This window comes from Tachypleus tridentatus, chromosome 5 (assembly GCF_004210375.1).
Source record: "Tachypleus tridentatus isolate NWPU-2018 chromosome 5, ASM421037v1, whole genome shotgun sequence".
NCBI lineage: Eukaryota > Metazoa > Arthropoda > Merostomata > Xiphosura > Limulidae > Tachypleus > Tachypleus tridentatus.
The window spans coordinates 33,067,043-33,086,253 of record NC_134829.1 but is presented as its reverse complement, the minus strand read 5'-3'; positions in this window follow the sequence as shown (position 1 = coordinate 33,086,253).

Here is a 19,211-nt window from a genome sequence, read left to right as displayed (position 1 = left end):
GAGCTACTAGAGAAAAAGCAGAAACGTGATACCTTTTAAAGACATTACAAAAAAAATACTGGAAACATTACTTCTATTCTATTTCAATATTGTAATGACAGTTCTTGTAGCGAAGCAAGAAATACTAATAAAGTATAGAAATATTTTTTTAAACCACCTGAAATCTACATGTAATTTGTTTGTTTCTTTTGGAACTACTACCTGCTAGTGGCAATTATTAGTTAAACGATATAATAGAAACTAGCCTAGCCTACTACCATGTTTAATTATCTCTAGTTTTAACAGTTTTGAAACAAAAAGTATTTATATTTTATATCTATTAACACTCCTACGAAAAGTGGGGCCTAATAGGCCCCAGAGCAACTTGAAAGGTTATTAATATTAGGCTAATAATTTTGTATTTAAATGAAATTGCCATTTAAATCCATTAATGAATGGATTAACGAGATTCCCACTGTCCCTATCTACTATCTAGCGAAACCACAGCCAGGGAAACGGGCTTGGAGAAATCAGGACTAGAAACGTCTTTTCGTAGGAGTGTTAAAGATATATTTTTTGATATGGTGGGGTCTGGCGTCATCTGGTGGTTTGTGTCCCATTCCCGAAAAACATGATCTGCACTTTAGATCCGAATTATAAGAGTGCCGGTTAAATCCCACTATATTACTAAAGAGGTCCAAGAGCTGTCAGAAGTTTCTGTTGTCTAACTGTCTTAACTCTAGTCTATCAGTTCCAAATTAGGAACTGCTAGCGCAGATAATCCTTGTGTATATTTGCAAGTTTCCAAAACAAATAATAAATTCCACGTACCTTCAAAGTATCAGATTTGATGAACCAAGGTAGTTTTGTTTGTTTTCGTATAAAAACGAACACGATAAACTTTGTGCTTCAATAATATCATATACCTTCTGATGATTATGTGATTTAGTTTGATAACTTAAAGTACTAAAGCTAGAACTATGTAGTACACAAAGCACAGATGGCTCATGGTGTAGCTTGGCCCTGAACAACAAACAAACAAAAAGTAATATTAGTATTGGTAACATCGATCTGAATAGTATCTTATGAGAGAAGTGGGCTGAATGGCAAAATGGAAGATCTCTATTGTTCATGTATAACCAATCCTGATTTAGAACTACTAATCAGAAGAAGAGAATCAATGAGGAGCACCCATCACATATCTAGTACTCTTAACCAAATGGTGGAACTAAATATCACACTTATAATGCACCCCATAGTTGAAGTTGTGGAACATATTTGATGGACGCCTAATGTGGCTCTTGTTTTGATATTGACCCATGCAAGAACAAAAGTAAATCAAAAGAAAACGCCTGCAAAAATGTTTTAAAGTTCGTTAAATATAATTTTTTATATATCACCTAAATATTTCTTTAAAAAATTTGTGGTTGACTGTATACAGAACGCGTGTTTCACTTGCTTAGTGATAAAATGCTAAAGAAACAAGCAAACAATACTGGAATTCGTATAATGGTACAGCGGTAAATTAACGAAGTTGCAACGCTAAAAACCAACACTCGCTTCCCCCTGTGGACATAGCAGATAAGCCTGTGTAGTTATGCTCTAAAAATAACAAATGACCATACAATAAAAATTTCTGTTTGTGAAGTGGTTGGGTTTATTTTATTTTGCAAAAAATGGAGAATCATTATTTCTATGGTATGCAAAGCACATTTAGGACTTTACGTCTTCTTTAGTTTAATAAGTTTACATAAAGATATCGCACGTACACGCTACAGGCATGTCGAATGATACCTTCAGAATTCTACTCCCTTGTGATGAGTAAAGTTCATTAAATCAAAATAAATAATATCAAAACAAAATAATTTAGTGTTAAAATAAATTAATAATTTGATATAATAATAAAACCTAATTCTGACATGAAATGGCTCAAACAACATTATTTAAAAATTCCAGTTCATCAAATTAATCTAGTTCGTATTGAAACTCAGTTCAAGAAACTCATGACGTAAATAGCATCTCGACCATTATTATGTCGGCCATATCCAAACAAGTTTGATGAGTTCTGATATTGAACAAAAGGACCCTTTGGCACTTGATATAGCAGATCTGGTATGACTGACAAGTTATTACATTGTTCTTTGCCCCCACCCCAACCCATGACACAGTCTTCGGACTTACAACGCCAGAAACCGGGTTTCAATATTCTTAGTGGGCAGAGCACAGAAATTCCCACTTTGCCGTTGAAAAAGAAAACTCCACCTTTCCAAAGTGCTGGGTTCATAGGGTTTTTATGTAATTCTATCAATACTTTTTCAACCTACGTATTTTTCTGACATCATGAACGTTATTAATCGCAAATATCATTTAAAAACCGGTAAAAAGGTTAAAACGAAAACATTTAAAAACTGTGGAGCAACATGTAATATTATTCTAATCAAAAATACCTTTGGCGTAAAAAAAGGTGCGACCAGAAAATATTGAACGCGAGAATTAAAGGAAAGAAATCAAAATTGTAGAACCAAACTGGTAGCTACACTTTAGCATTTATAGGAATTTTGCAGCAAAATATCCATTCATTAGTTAACTAGGCCTCGTTTTCTGTTCAAATTGGACCATGATAATAGATAAAACAAAATACGTGGCCTAGCTAACTTTATATCTCGTGCATTTTCTTAATGCATTGCCTTGAAATTTGGTTTGCGAAGTAAGAGTCCAGTAGGGCACATCCGTTAAAAATATATGATGGTGGTTTGGATTACCACAGTCACAGCTACAGAAGGTGGGACAATTTATAAACTATCGCTTCTGTTAATATCTCACAGTATGACCTGCAGGGTTTTTTTTTTTTCAGCGCACGACGTACACTTCAACTTCTTTCTTCATAGAGGTCTTGGTTCCCCGAAACCTCGACGGTGTAAAAATTGTGAATCACTGATTCATTCAAGCGCACGTTAACATGTTGCTGTTTTTTCTTGATTTCAATTTCTCTTTCTCCTAAGTTAATTATTGCTTGGATACGATTAAGTATGGTCTATCAGCTTATTTTGAATTTCGCGCAAAGCTACACGAGGGCTATCTGCCTTAGCCGTCCCTAATTTAACAGTGTAAGACTAGAAGTTAGGCACCTTGTCATCACCACTCACCGCCAACTCTTTTACCAACGAATAGGGGGATTGATCGTCACATTATAACGCCCCCACGGCTGAAAGGGCGAGCATGTTTGGTGCGATGGGGATTCGAACCCGCGATCCTCAGATTACAAGTCGAACGCCTTAACCTACATGGCCATGTCGGGCCGATTAAGTATGTACCTGGTTGTATTATGGTACAAAAGTTATAAACCGAGCAGTACAGCACCAAACGTGACAAAAGAACAAGACATGATTACCATCTGCACCACCGACATGTGTTAAAATGTTTCTACACCTGTCTAATAACGAAATTTCTTGTTGTTAATAAATTACATCAAAACATTTTGGATTGATAACTCTTTTCAAGCAATGTTAATTTCATCGACGAGAATGTTGACATATTTGACGAGCTGATTTTAAGTTTAGTCAATAACGAAGAGGGAAAGACGAAAGTCATTTGAAATTACTACAACGAGACAAAAAAACCAACATGCTTAGCATGACGAAAACAGAAATGAAAATGTCGCTGAAAGCGACGACAAACAGCAATTAGGAAAGTTTTTTTGGAAAACTAGCATAATATTGTCTTGATGAAAAATAAAATTACAGGTACATTTAAATAAACCTTGTATGGAATTATACACCTAAGAGTAGATTACCCAAATCCTTTATCTCTAAACTGGAGCCCCCTAGTGGAACAACGGCATGTCTGTGGACGTACAACAGAAAAAACTGGCTTTCGATACTCGTGGTGAGCAGATAACAGATTGCACATTGTGTACGTTTGTGCTTCTTTCCAAACAAACAAACACTAAAATGGAAAAATAAAATCGAGAAATAATAATTACAGTTATAAGGTTTCTTTTGCTTTCATTTAAATATTTATAAACAAGAAGACTGATTACTTAAAAATAATAAAAAGCTATTAAAACACAATCTACACGTTTCCACTTGGCCTGCCACTTATCACCAGAGTATTACAGTGCTACAGTATAAACTGTTTTTTTTTAATCTATCAAAAACGTGTTTTAGTTTTATATACGTAATACACGTAATAAATATGCACAGAAACTTCATTAATTATCTTGAATTGTGGGGAATAATGGAAGCAAAAGAACCATTTCTAAACACCAAGCAAATTTGTTTCATTATTATTATTTACATGTCTGGCATGGCCAGGTGGGTTAAGGCGTTCGACTCGTAATCTGAAGGTTGCGGGTTCGAATCCCCGTCGTACCAGACATGCTCTCCCTTTCAGCCGTGGGAACGTTATAATGTGACGGTCAATCCCACTATTCGTTAGTTAAAAAGTAGCCCAAGATTTTGCGGTGGGTGGTGATGACTAGCTGCCTTCCCTCTAGTCTTACACTGCTAAATTAGAGACGGCTACCGCAGATAGACCTCGTGTAGCTTTGCGCTAAATTCAAATAAACAAACATTGCACCTCATGTATTATTCATACGGCCACATCCCTTTTTAAAATTACAATATAACCAATGTGTACAGAATCAACCATGAATGAATCTGTTCAGAAATGAACAACATCACGGAACTTACACGAAATAATTTTTTAACTTTGCTCTTACTGTTATTTTGTAAAAACATTCTTTGACAGCCCATCTTCTGCAAAATTACTTGAAAACCAAATAAATGTCGTTCTACTGCTGATTGTGAACAAATATTGAACAAACTGAAAAAAAAACGAGTTAACCATTACTGCTTTTGTAGCATACTAATTCTTAAAGATCCACTCACAGGTGCAGCTTCACTGGAGTTTTCAAGGGGAGTGGTGTTATCACAAGTATGTCGTGGGAAAGAACATGATCTCCTATTATAGCAACTCAATGACCGATACAGAAAGAAGGCATTGTACAATCACTTACGAATTATTAAGTATTGTTTAAGTGCTAATGTTTTTCATCACTAACTCTATGCACAACAATTTACAGTCCAGATGGAGTATGCAGTATTTAAGTGGGTGATTAAACCCAGAAAGCCATTTGGCTAGAAATTTTAGAACAACTTTAATATCCTACACCAGCGGTTCTCACACTTTAGTAACCCAAGGACTTATTTTATTTTATTTTATTTTATTTTTATTTTTGCAGAATCCAAATTTATTGATATCTTTGTTTATATATATATATATATATATTTCGTAGTTTATGGAGAATAAAATATGATTTATAGAATAAAAAACAAAGTTTTTTTATTAAATTTCAGACATAATTCGAGGACCCTAGTTTGAGAAACGCTGGCTAAACAATTGTTTTTTCATCGTTCTTTCTCACATTTCACATATATAATCATGAATGATGCTATTAATTATTAAGAGCTAGTTTGTTATTAATTATAGAAGTTTAATACACCATTGTTTTCTGTATACTGTATATGAAAATACCTTTTCAATGTTGGTGTGTTGGTATCTTTGTACTTCAACTTAGACGTGTGCGTGAGCTTATTTGACAAGGCATCACTGAACACGATTTGAGGTAAAAACCGAGTTAGGCACGAGTAGATGATATACATAACGGATTTACTCATGTCTATTTGTTTTAATATCTACGTTTGTATCAGATTAATATACATTTAGAAATGCATATAACTTACACTATTAAATATATACTGCGACAGCACCGCCTATTCTCTAAATTTGTAGAGGATTCTCGAGTGCAAGAACCAACAATATATGTTTTACAAAAGTACTAACGTATCGTATGAATATTGTTGCCAATTCAATTTTCGAGAACCTCACAATAAAGCCCTTCGGTGACACGGCGGTATGTTTGTTTGTTTGTTTTTGGAATTTCGCACAAAGCTACTCGAGGGCTATCTGTGCTAGCCGTCCCTAATTTTGCAGTTTAAGACTAGAGGGAAGGCAGCTAGTCATCACCACCCACCGCCAACTCTTGAGCTACTCTTTTACCAACGAATAGTGGGATTGACCGTCACATTATAACGCCCCCACGCCTAGGAGGGCGAGCATGATTGGCGCGACTCGGGCGCGAACCCGCGACCCTCAGATTACGAAGCGCACGCCTTGACGCGCTAGGCCATGCCGGGCCTCCACGGCGGTATGTGTGCAGACTTTAAACGCTAGAAAACGGGGTTTTCGATAACCATGGTGGGCAGAGCACAGATAGCTCATTGCGTGGGTTTGTGCTTAACTACAAAATGATGACAAGTAAATACAGTCAAACATCGATATAAGGCGCTAGTTGGGGTCCAAAAAATTCGACCGCGTTGTATCTGATTGCGCCTTATACCGATTTGATTATATTTTTTTTTTACCCTCGGGGTGAGCGATAATGCAAAATTTACGCGTTTTGTAGTGAAATAAAGAAAAACAAACAAAACTACTTACACCAATGATATAGCTTTTTTTATTTATTAAACTTAATTTTAAGACTGAAATTAAATGTAAAAAGCAGAATTCTAAAGAAATTTATCGAATTCATTACTTTGATGGGTGCTGATATTCTAAAAGTAGTTCCGTCAGAGCAATCATGTGATCGTTTTTACGATTAGACGCTGATTAAAATTAGTTCAATTTTAAAAGTTAATACATATAGTAATTAATTTTGATAATTTATTTACTAATTATTAAAATCTAAGTACAAACTGAAGTCAAATAATTACCAGATAAAAAAATGTCATGGCAAAGTTTAAAATAGGAATTCAGTACTGAAACAAAAACGGATTTTTCAAAAAATTTAATAACAATAAAATAGTGCTTTCTCATCACAATTGTAGATCTGGTTCAGTTCCAAGTTATTCTCCTTGATGTAATCCTGTAGTTGATGAATTCCACTGCTGCTGCTATATCTGCCGACTTTGCCTCTCCACAAATCTTGATCTGGTTGATGCCGTGCCGCTCCTTGAATCTCTGTAGCCATCCATGGGTGGGCTGCCAATCTTCTTTCTGGTATAGTTGCTGGTATGTCTTCTCTGCCTTTGCAAGGACCATGGGTCCTGAGATGGGAATGTTGTCTGCTCGAACTCTCACAAACCAATCATAAACTTCCATGTCCACTGCTGGGTCTGCTGCTATCTTGGCTTTCTTCCTCTGTAGTTCTGTCATTCTGTCTACCTGGTTGCAGAATTCTCTCAGTTGATCTTCATTCTTCAGCCAACCTCGAAGTGTAGGCTCTGGAACTCCTATTTCTTTCATAATCTTGGTCCTTACTTCCCCGTTCCGGATTCGCTGCACAATCTGTATCTTCTCTTGTACTGTGTAAGCATTCCTTTTGGTGCCTCTTTTCTCCATGGGTATAAATACGCTGTATGTTGAAAAAATATGAAAATCGCAGTCTGTCGCCCCGGATGGTCACTATCCCATTCACTCACGACAAAATTGATTCGGTCGACGAAATTCTGCCTACGAGCTGGTGTTACAAGACCTTTCAGTTATTCGGCGATAATAGAATAAAAGGGAATAGCTGACGTCACAGATTTCCAAGAAACTATTTCGTCTGAAAGCTTCTGGGGAGCGAGCTGTTTCTTAGAAATTTATATGGTTTCAACATTGACGCTATCGTTTGCAGCACTTCATGCCACTGTCACTGGTGTATGAATGTATATGACTCATCCTTCGTCATCCATCGGTCGATCAAGGATGACTTGTGGTTTTAATGAAAATAAAGTTTTGATACTTCTTGCCTACGCACTGAGAGCTATCCTATGACTGGCAGATTATGTACTTTACTGCAGTTGACAGCGCCAGGAATTATTACATGCAGGCCGGGGTTTGATCACAATATGCGGCGTGAAAACCATACAAAAAGATTGAAGTGGATTTGGTTTTTGATTTTTGATCACATTAACCGGCTGATTACATTAAGCAGTGGTAATATTAAGCGGCGGCCTCTGTAGAAACCCCAAAAAATTTGGGGCCTAAGACCCCATCGCGCCCAACTGATTATCGCGCTTTATCAATGCGTTTTATATCGATGTTTACCTGTATATGGATATATGTGTGTACTGGGCCTGGCATGGCCTAACGCGTTAAGGCGTGCGCTTCGTAATCTGAGGGTCGCGGGTTCGCGCCCGAGTCGCGCCAAACATGCTCGCCCTCCCAGCCGTGGGGGCGTTATAATGTGACGGTCAATCCCACTTTTCGTTAGTAAAAGAGTAGCCCAAGAGTTGGCGGTGGGTGGTGATGACTAGCTACCTTCCATCTAGTCTTACACTGCTAAATTAGGGACGGCTAGCACAGATAGCTCTCGAGTAGCTTTGTGCGAAATTCCAAACAACAACAACAAAATATGTGTGTACTAATGTGTTTATGTATTTATAAGTGTTTGAATATGTGCATATGCTAATTAAAAGGAATAGCACACAGAAATACTTCTTTTAAATTGTCAGAATTTTCGCCTTTTCTTGAAGTACTGAAATATCTTTCTACTCGTTACTGATTACAAATGATTATATTTTATTTCATAAGATTTTAGTTGTCGGTAATCTATTTAGAGTATTGTTAATTGAAATGGTTTTATCTCTTCTACAATATTTTATTGAATTTGCTATATAACACACCTAACAACAATTGGAAATGAACCAAAGATAAATTTAAAATATATTATCTTCCTCATATTCGTCCGTTGAATGATTTCAGAAAACAAATTGGTTTGTTTGTTTATTTGTTTGTTTTGAATTTCGCGCAAAGCTACACGAGTGTCACCTACGCTAGCCCTCCCTAATTTAACAGTGTAAGACTAGAGGGAAGTCTGCTAATCATCACCGTTGCTTTACAAAAAAACAATTTTAAGTAATATGAAATACTAGACGCTCGCCATATTTAATAAACAGTGCCAGGAAGTATTTCATTTGTCTGTCTCTACTATAATTCCATACCACCAGCTTCATATTCAATGTTAAAACAAAATGCCAAATACAATTTATAATAGAGGTAGCACTCGTTATTAATATAGTGACGAAATACGCACCGAGCAAACAACAGACAAGTCAGTGTTTTATAAATAAAATTATTAACGGTGCCCGAAATACTTTCCTTACTTCATGTGTGTGCTTTAAGTGTGCGTACAAATAACTCTGGAAATATCAAAATAATGTAAAAAGTCGTGGAAATGGATTACGTGGCTATTGTACAATTCAGCCCCCAATGATACATCTTCACCTTTATCACTCAAATCACTTCGGTGACCTAAAACTACAGACTATGTTTCACACATTTCGCGTCCAAACATGAACTCAAAGCGATAGGTTTTAGCTTCGTCACATTTCACGTTCAGTCAAGCACTCAAAACGAACGACTTCGTCACGTTTCACACTCTACCATACACACACCATGACTTTACTATCACTCTTAAAGCTGTTCCAAATGGACTGTCGCTATCTTGATACGCTCTCACTTCAAGATTAACACCATCCAAACCAACTACTGCAATAAAACAAAAACAGTGAAATGCTAACACGACTTACAACTACAGCATAGGAAACCGGACAATCAAATCTTGGTCTTGCCAAAACGTTTGTACTACATTGCACTTCACAAAAACGTATAGGATGATTGGTTTGGTTTGAATTCCGCGCAAAGCTACACGAGGGCTATCTGCGCTAGTCGTACCCAATTTAGCAGTGTAAGACTAGAGGGAAGGCAGCTAGTCATCACTACTCACCGCAAACTCTTGGGCTACTCTTTTATTAACGAATAGTGGGATTGACGATACACATTATAACGCCCCCACGGCTGAAAGGGCGAGCATGTTTGGTGTGAGAGGGGATTCAACACTCAAACTACCAAAACAAACAGGAGTCGGGTCGACTTCGTTTCTATTTTGTGTTTGTTGTGGTTTTCATGCTATAACTTTTAAATTAGTAAGCGTATATGTTCACGAAATTTGACATATTGTCAGTAAACATTACAATACTTTCGTACACAAAATATCAGCTTTTTTTATCATTAAGTCTTAAGGTTTGTTAAACAATGTTTTTCTCATGCCTTTTTATTTTCGCATGTTGCCCAACCAACATGCAAAGTAATTTTCATTTTTAAGACTAAAAATACTTTTATGGATCATGAAAATTTCAAAGTTCACATGTGAAATCCTTATCATGTCCAAAGTTCACATGTGAAATCCTTATCATGTCCAAAGTTCACATGTGAAATTTTATCATGTCCAAAGTTCACATGTGAAATCCTTATCATGTCCAAATTGTTTTATCCAACGTTTCTTAAAATAAAACTATATCTTATTTTATTTTCGCTAACGAATCTCTGTATGAGCTCAGTCGATTAGACCCATCTCATACCACCATATAAAATTAGGAAGTGAATGTAAATTATGTCTTTTTCGCTCTATAATGACTAATAATTATTAAATGAAAACATAAGTCTCTAGACTAAATAGCTTGAATCCCATAACATTATACATTCATACAGATTTATTATTTTTATTATAATAACCTTTCAACCGTGCCTGGTTAACTATACAGAAATTGTAATTATGCGGCACATGTGCACTTATGTACTGTATCCAATAGTATAAAACTGGCCTTAAGCATTTACAAAGTGTCCTTTGGCATAACGCCATTAAGTGTAAACTAACTCATTTGAAAGTAAATCAAACTATTATCAAATGGATATCGAACTTCCTAACAGATAGAACAGCTCAAGTAAGAGACAACAAAACCTTATCAAAATTTACTATATGAAGTATTTCTAGAAACTAATAGCCATGTTTCGCGCTGGGGTAAACACTAAATAATATCATGAGCTGGAGCAACAAGTGGAGAGTGGTTTTAAATCCAATAAAAACGCAAGCAATCACGTTTTATAGGAAATTAAAACGACACAGAAAAACTCTAGAAAAAGTAAACATCTCACTCAGCAATACGCCTATCAACACGAGCAAGTACATCATATTCTTTGGCATCACTTTCGACTTCGGATTAACATGGAAAAACATGTTAACAACATACATTTATCCATCAAAAAACGCATTTCACATTTGGTGACCATATCTAGCAAACACTCAATCTGCTCACCAGAAACCATCATTCAAATATACAAGGCTTCCATATTCCGTTAATAGAATATGGATGTCAAATCACATAAAATATGTATAACAACACACTACAGAAGATCAAAATAGAACAAATTAAAATATCAAGAGTAGCAAACCGACTACCATCATACACACCTATCATCTACATACACAAAATCAGCAACCTACTCACCCTTAGAAACAGGTTCACAGAAATATCACACAAATATTACTTAAAACAACACATAGAAACAAACTAACTGCATCATTATGTAAATTAGCCAGTGCACCTACAAAATACATTTTATTTCATCATATAACATATTTCAACAAATACAAACCACTCAACAAAATACATAATTACAGATAAGGTGAATATATGTTTAAATTTATATGTATTTCCTTTCAGATCCGGGCACAGGACAGGTAAAACTTTCGGCGCCTGTCCTGTAAAAGTGGGTTTTCTCGGGGCACTCCCGTTTACCCCCACATCCAAATCTCAGGCATTGGATCTTTAAATCCCAGCCAAGGCAATATTTTTGCCCATCCCTGAATCGGGCCGTCTTAAATTGATATCTCATCGGCTTTCTGGACTTCGGGCTCTGGCGTGGTTTATTTCTTTTGTGCCGCCTTTGTCTCGCTCCCCCTTTACTCATCCGTCATTTTTATAATGCCTCACCGCACTTCATTACCTTAAACAAATCAAATACAGGTAAATTCCCAAGCAAAATTAAATGATATTTCATGTGAGGGGACGAAAAGGAACTACAAAGTTCCTGACCACCCCTGTTAGGGAGAGAATTCTTCAGACTTCCCTCTTTCTCCAAACTAAACCCCTGACAAATTCGTTTGCGTTCACAATCGGCCTGGCATGGCCAAGCGCGTAAGGCGTGCGACTAGTAATCAGAGAGTCGCGGGTTCGCGCCCGCGTCGCGCTAAACATGCTCGCCCTCCCAGCCGTGGGGGTGTATAATGTGACGGTCAATCCCACTATTCGTTGGTAAAAGAGTAGCCCAAGAGTTGGCGGTGGGTGGTGATGACTAGCTGCCTTCCCTCTAGTCTTACACTGCTAAATTAGGGACGGCTAGCACAGATAGCCCTCGAGTAGCTTTGTGCGAAATTCTAAAAAAAAACAAAACAAAGCGTTCACAAAGTGACCTATCTCGGATATGTTTTAGTCAGTGGCGTATTTAGGTAGTGGCTAAAGGGGCCTCAGCTTCAGAGTCCATTGTTAATTTTATTCTATGTAAAATTACGTGGGATGTAGGGTCTATAAAAATTATTAGACCATGGACCCACACAACCTTGAATCCGCCACTGGTTTTAGTGAATTAGTATTTAGTAAAATACGGCCACATTTCAATTATTGTAAATTGTATGTGTATATAGATTACTACTATTTACAAACAAGTTCTTAAACGTATTTTTCTTAAAACAGAACACTAAATAAAGAAATAAATCAAAGAGTTATCTCTTCTAATTACTACTTTTGTACTCGGTTGCTATTTGTCGTAGCTAGTTAAGCCTTAAGATATTTCGCATCTAGAGAATGTGAAACGAAATAATGTTTTTCACGTGTTATATACACTGCTGGCCAAATTCTTAAGGCCAATGAACATAAAGAAAAAATACGCATTTTACGTTGTTAAACTCAACCACTTATTTGAGTAGAGCTTCGAAAGATGAAACTAAGAAAAGGAAAGTAAAATGAAAATTTTTTTTAGCATTTAATAGTGAAAATGTGAACACTATGAAATTAGCCTGAATAACAGCTAGTCAAAAGTTTAAGACCGTGCTGAAACAAAGCGTTAATCTGTAAACACGTAACGAAAGTTAGTAATTTGCGTTCAAGCATTAGCGTTGTCAACATCTCCCACTGACATCTCCTATGTCACATTGGGTAAAAACATGGCTAAGACTAAAAAGTTGACAGAGTTTTAATGTGACAGAATTGTCGATCTGCAAAAGCAAGGTCTCTCTCAACATGCCATCGCTGGTGAGATTGGGTGTAGTAAAACTGCTATTGCAAATTTTTAAAATACCCTGAGGGATACAGATGAGAATTTCAAGTGGTCAGCCCAAGAAGCTTTCGCCGGCGTTGAGCAGGAGGATTCGACGGGTTGTCCGGCAAGACACCAGCCGATCGTCGAACCAGATTAAGGCCCTTACGGATGCAGAATGCAGCTCAAGAACAATAAAACGGTATCTACGAGAAAAAGGCTTTAAAAACTGTAAACGTCTTCAAAGGCCACGCCTCCTTCCACACCACGAAATACTTTGGTTAAACTTTGCTGAGAAGCACCAAACATGAGACATAGAAAAGTGGATGAAGGTTTTGTTCTCTGACGAGAAAAAAATTTAACCTGGATGGTCCAGATGGCTTCCAACGTTACTGGCACAATTAGGATATCTCACCGGAGACATTTTCTACACGGCACAGTGGAGGAGGTTCCATCATGATCTAGGGTGCTTTCTCCTTCCATGGAACAATGAAGCTTCTGGTTATACAGGGGCATCAAACAGCAGCTGGCTACATTGGCATGTTAGAGAGAGCATCCTTATTAACTGAATGCCCTCGCTTGTGTGGAAATGACTGGCTCTTTTAGCAGGACAACGCTGCAATCCACAGTGCTTGCAGGACAAAGGACTTTTTCATGCCGAATAACGTGATTCTTTTGGACCATCCAGCATGTTCACCCGAAATGAACCCTATTGAAAATGTTTGGGGGTGGATGGCAAGGGAAGTCTATAGAAATGGACATCAATTCCAAACAGTGCATGATCTTCGTGAAGCCATCTTCACCACTTGGAATAACATTCCAACCAGCTTTCTGGAAACTCTTATATCGATCATGCCAACGCTAATGTTTGAAGTTATTCACAATGACAGCCGTGCAACTCTCTACTGAGACCTCTTGTTGGGCATTTCCTACCCTGTTTAGGACTTCTTTTTGGTATGGTCTTAAACATTTGACCAACTACTACTCAGGCTAATTTCACAGTATTCACATTTTTCCTATTAAATTCTAAAAACGTTTTTTTTTTTCCCCTTTTCTTATTTTCATGTTTCAAAGCTCTACTCAAATAAGTGGTTGAGTCTAACAACGCAAAATGCATATTTTTTCTTTATGTTCATTGGCCTTAAGATTTTGGCCAGCAGTGTATATTTGGATTACCAAAAAAATCACAAATTATTTCATGTATACCATAGAATTCAACTATGATTTATCAACTTTAATATCTAAGATGTATTTGTATCTAAAAAATACTAAATCATGAAGATACTAAAGATTTAACTTACCAGAACAAAGTTTGTCTCAATAGAAAGAGAAGACGCCGTTATATTTGAAAATGGCTGAGAAAAATCATTAACGGGACATTCTGAACTTCAGATTGGTTATTCATATATCATATACAAAATAAGTGTACATAATGGACAGTTTACAAAACTAAAAATAACAGAGCGGGAAGCCACTGTGTTTGATTCAGTATATATAATGATAACTCAGCAAATAGAAAATATATATATATATTTTAATTCTAACTTATGAATGTTGGTATTTGAGATCGTAATTCGTGCAGAACTATAGACTATGTATTTTGACATTACAAACACCTAAATGGAACCAATCCTCATTCAACATACCACGTGACACACAAAAATCGATGTTTTGGTGTGTTTACTTTCAAATTAAGAAATTAAATAGTGTAAAATGTGAAAATTTGAATATGATTTACAATTTCATACCTAACTTAAGGAGATAAATTCATAAAATGATAGTTCAATAAACTTTTGAATGCAAGTCAACAAAGGCGATGACCTGACCTTTGACCCGTCTTGATAGGGTTAATTAATTAGAAAAAAACAAAACAAAAACACGTTTTTCTCAACTGTTCGTGTAGTGTTTGGTTAATTTTGGCTCTAAACCTACTATCTGTCACCTTTTAACCTTAACAGATAAAAAAGTATATAATACGATTGTTTCATACATTTTACTTTATTGTGAAAACAGGTTCACAAGATTGCTTTCACGTGCACGTATTAGAAGTACACATACAGTGCTTTCACGTGCATGCATTAGATGTACATATACATACAAAGTATTCATCCACTACCAGTAATATCACGTTTTAATTAAATACAGTAAATATAAACATTTTTAATGAACTTAAATTTATTCCAAACTGTAACACTGTTATATGTGAAGGAGGTTGAATGTCAGCAAAAACTGTAAAGAAAATATATAAATTAAAGTTTGCTGATTGCATCAGTATTCAGTTCCATAAGTCAGTTCTTGGTAGAAGAACTTTTGGCAGAAATATTGCTGTGAGCCTTTTTTGGATAAATGTCTCGTAGCTTTGCAAAAGAAAATGGTGTAATTTTTGCCCATTCTTCCTGGAAAAATAGCTCCAATTCTCACATTTTTGTTTTGGATCATTGGTGGACTATAGTCTTCAAGTTTTGTCATACATTTTCTATTGGATTCAAATCAGAACCATGACTGGGCCAGTCCAGACATTCACTTTATTCTGTTAACTTGATAATGTACTTGTGCCAGATATAACACTCTGAATTTAGACCTAAAACTTAATTTTTATCTCGTCTGACCCCTAAACTTTCTATGCCTGCAGTATCAATTACATGCTTTGTCACAAACTCCATACTATATTTAATATGATTCTTTTTCAGTAATGACTCCTTTCTTGCCACTCGCTCATACAGGCCAGCTTTGTATAAGGACTGGGACGTTGTCGATGATGTGTGAACATTGGTTCTCATTTCAAACATGGAATTTTCAAGTCTTTCAAAGCCACTCTTGGCTTCACAGTGTTATCCCTAGCCGGTGTCGAATTTAAGGATGTGCGAACTCAGAGGCTAATAATTTTTGTAGGTCCTAAGTTCCATGTAATTTTACATAGAATAAAATTGACAATATACCTCAATTAAGAGCATGGGCCCTTGGGCTGAGTTTCCTGTAGCTCCTACCTAAATACGCCACTGTCTCTAACCAGTTTCCTGTTATCCTGGCTGCTTAGTTTGGAAGGGCGGTCTGATCTGGTATTAAGAACATTTCACTTCTTAATAGTGGACTTCATAGTACCCAAATGGATAATCAGCGATTTTGAAATGTTCGTGTGACCTTCTCCTGATTTGTGCTTCTCTACCACTTTATCTCTTACTTATTTGAAAAGCTCGTTGGTCTTCATGCTCATTTATCGTACAACCATGTTACTTGTGGTGTATTTACTCTGAACTTTGATTACACACAGACAGAAGCCATTACACTAATTCCGTATCCTTTGAAAGAAATTTTCTGTAGCTGAACTAATTTAGGGTTACAGTAGCAACTTAATTATATAATATCAGAGATTTTTTAGCTTCCTCAATTTGGAGTAGATTGTGTAGATTCTACACATAAAGTCACATTTGAATGTTTTGTGATTGCTGAGTCAAATGGCAACAAAATGTGGAAACTTTGTCGGGTTGGGTTGATTACTTTTGTAAGGCATTGTAAGTAGGCCACAGTTTTGCCAAGTAAAGCACTCATATGTAGACGGATGTTATGTATCTAATACATGAAATAATGTTAAGAAGATCGACCTGAAAGAAGAAATTCCACTATTTGTTTTAATTTATTAGTTCATTGAATGAAAGTAATTACTTTATGAGAAGTTGTTTATATGAATTTTTTGGCTAACTGAAGTATCCATTGAAGTAGTAAATGAAAATACGTGTTTCAGATTAGTTTACAAGATAAACGGAAGTAACTCTAATATTCAATTATATTAAAAGATGCAAACACCAATATGTTTTCCTTCGTGCCCCCCCCCAGTGGCTCAGCGGTATGTCTACGGACTTACAACGCTAAAAACCGGGTTTTGATACCCGTGGTGGGCAGAGCACAGATAGCCCATTGTGTAGCCTTGTGCTTACTTCAAAACAACAACAACAAGGTTTTCCTTCCTTATGACTGTATATAATTTATTAGTTTTAGGTATGTTCACGAGGTCATTGCTGCTTGTCACTGTGTGATTCTACGTAATCACCAACAGCTGTGACGTGACTTTGACTCTGAAGAGATGTAGGCCAATCATGAAGAGGTGATAGAAGTAGGGAATCCAAGGCAAAAGATTTGTAAAAACTTGTGACCGAAATAGTTGTAAACACAGATAGTGTTTAATGTTTAACTGGATAAAACACAGATAGTGTTTAATGTTTAACTGGATAACCGTTTATCTTGCGACTAACTTTCATTGAGAATCCAGTTCACGAAAATTTTATTCTAACGTTTCTGCACGTATGTTAGAAAATGTGTTACATTTAAAGTTTGTATTCAAGAAGTTATGGTCCTTTTAGGAACCAAATGATTACAGTTAACTTTATTTATAAAGAACCGTATTAATAGAATAGTTTTGTAATCCGATATTAGCTATATGGGTACGTATTATAATGTTAGACTTTGCATTTGTTGATCTTCCAAGTTCAGGTGTTAATATGATCACCTGTAATAAATTTGTTTTCTGATTCATAATATTAGTGTTCCAAAATATACACGGGGTGGAAGAAGTATCCCATCCCCGAAAATGTTGTTAATTTATTATATCTTTCATTACACAACAGAAAGACATGTAAAATTATATGTTTTTAGAACGCTCTCGGCGCGATCTGTTCAAATATAATTTCAAATCCTAATTTTAACACTGGTTTTGATACCTACCTGAATTTTTCATGATTTTATTTACATTTTATCAGAAAAAGTGTTATGTTATTCATAGTATTTCAAGTCTGATATATATTTCCAACTATGAAGCAACAAATTACAAACATAGTCATTTAATAAATATTCAAAAATCACACGAATATGATCCTGTAAATTTTCCCTTTTTCACCAATGGGGTAAAAAACATTTGGACATTTTCTTATTTTTTTGTCCATATGTGAATTAAGATACTGTGCCAGACAGATTTTAATTACATTTTTATATAAAAAGTGTTTTACTAAACACAATTTTTATCATTTTGTATATAATTAAAGGTGCTTGGGATATCAAAAAGCTATTAATCACTTAGAGCAAGAACATGTGATCAGACATGTTTTATTTCATATTAGTTTCTTCATGACATGCATGGGTCATTAGGATTCTGAACTTTAGAAAGTCAAAAACAGGTTTATTGTTTGCTTTTGAATTTCGCGCAAAGCTACAAGAGGGCTATCTGCGCTAGCCGTCCCTAATTTTGCAGTGTAAGAACAGCAGTGGAAGGCAGCTAGTCATCACCACCAACCGCCAAACTCTTGGGCTACACTTTTATCAACGAATAGTGGGATTGATAGTAACATTATAACGCTCCCACAGCTGAAAGGGCGAGCATGTTTGGTGCGACTGGGATTTGAACCCGCGATCCTCAGATGACGAGTCGAATGCCTTAACTCACCTGGCCTAACAGGTTTATTATTAGTTGAAAACAGTATACTGACATCAACACAAAAGTTACTAATTTTGTAACGTTTTTAATAATTCAGTGTTGACATAAGTACTTCTTGACTGATATGTATTAACAAGTACGTTTATTAGAATAAAAAAAAGAAAATATTTGTCCCCAAAAAACAAACAACATTTAAAGTAATTCATAAATATTTAATAATTTCTACCAAGATATGCAAAAGGTTGTGTATATTATCAGTTTTTGCTAAAGGAAAGAAAAGTAGGAAATATTGTCAAAGCTTTTTGACTGGAGTGTTATCCAAAGTAATTATACCTTAGTGATGAAACTTGTGAGACTTATTGTTCAAAGAAACATGTAAAATGCCAAACTAATTATTAAATGTTTTTTTTTTAAAGTGATTATATTATCACTAGTTGTTTTGTACTTTTGCAAAATAAACTTGAAACATCAGGATTAAAAGTGATTTATTCAACTTCCATTCCTTGAAACTGATGGTTAAATATGCGAGATGGTGTAAACTTATCCCACAAGTGCTTGTAACTATTCAGTGTTTACTTTTATACAAATAAATTCACACCTGGAAACACTAAACAATGGAGTAATGAAGAACAGTATTAAGCAACTTACATTTATAATGTATTTATTT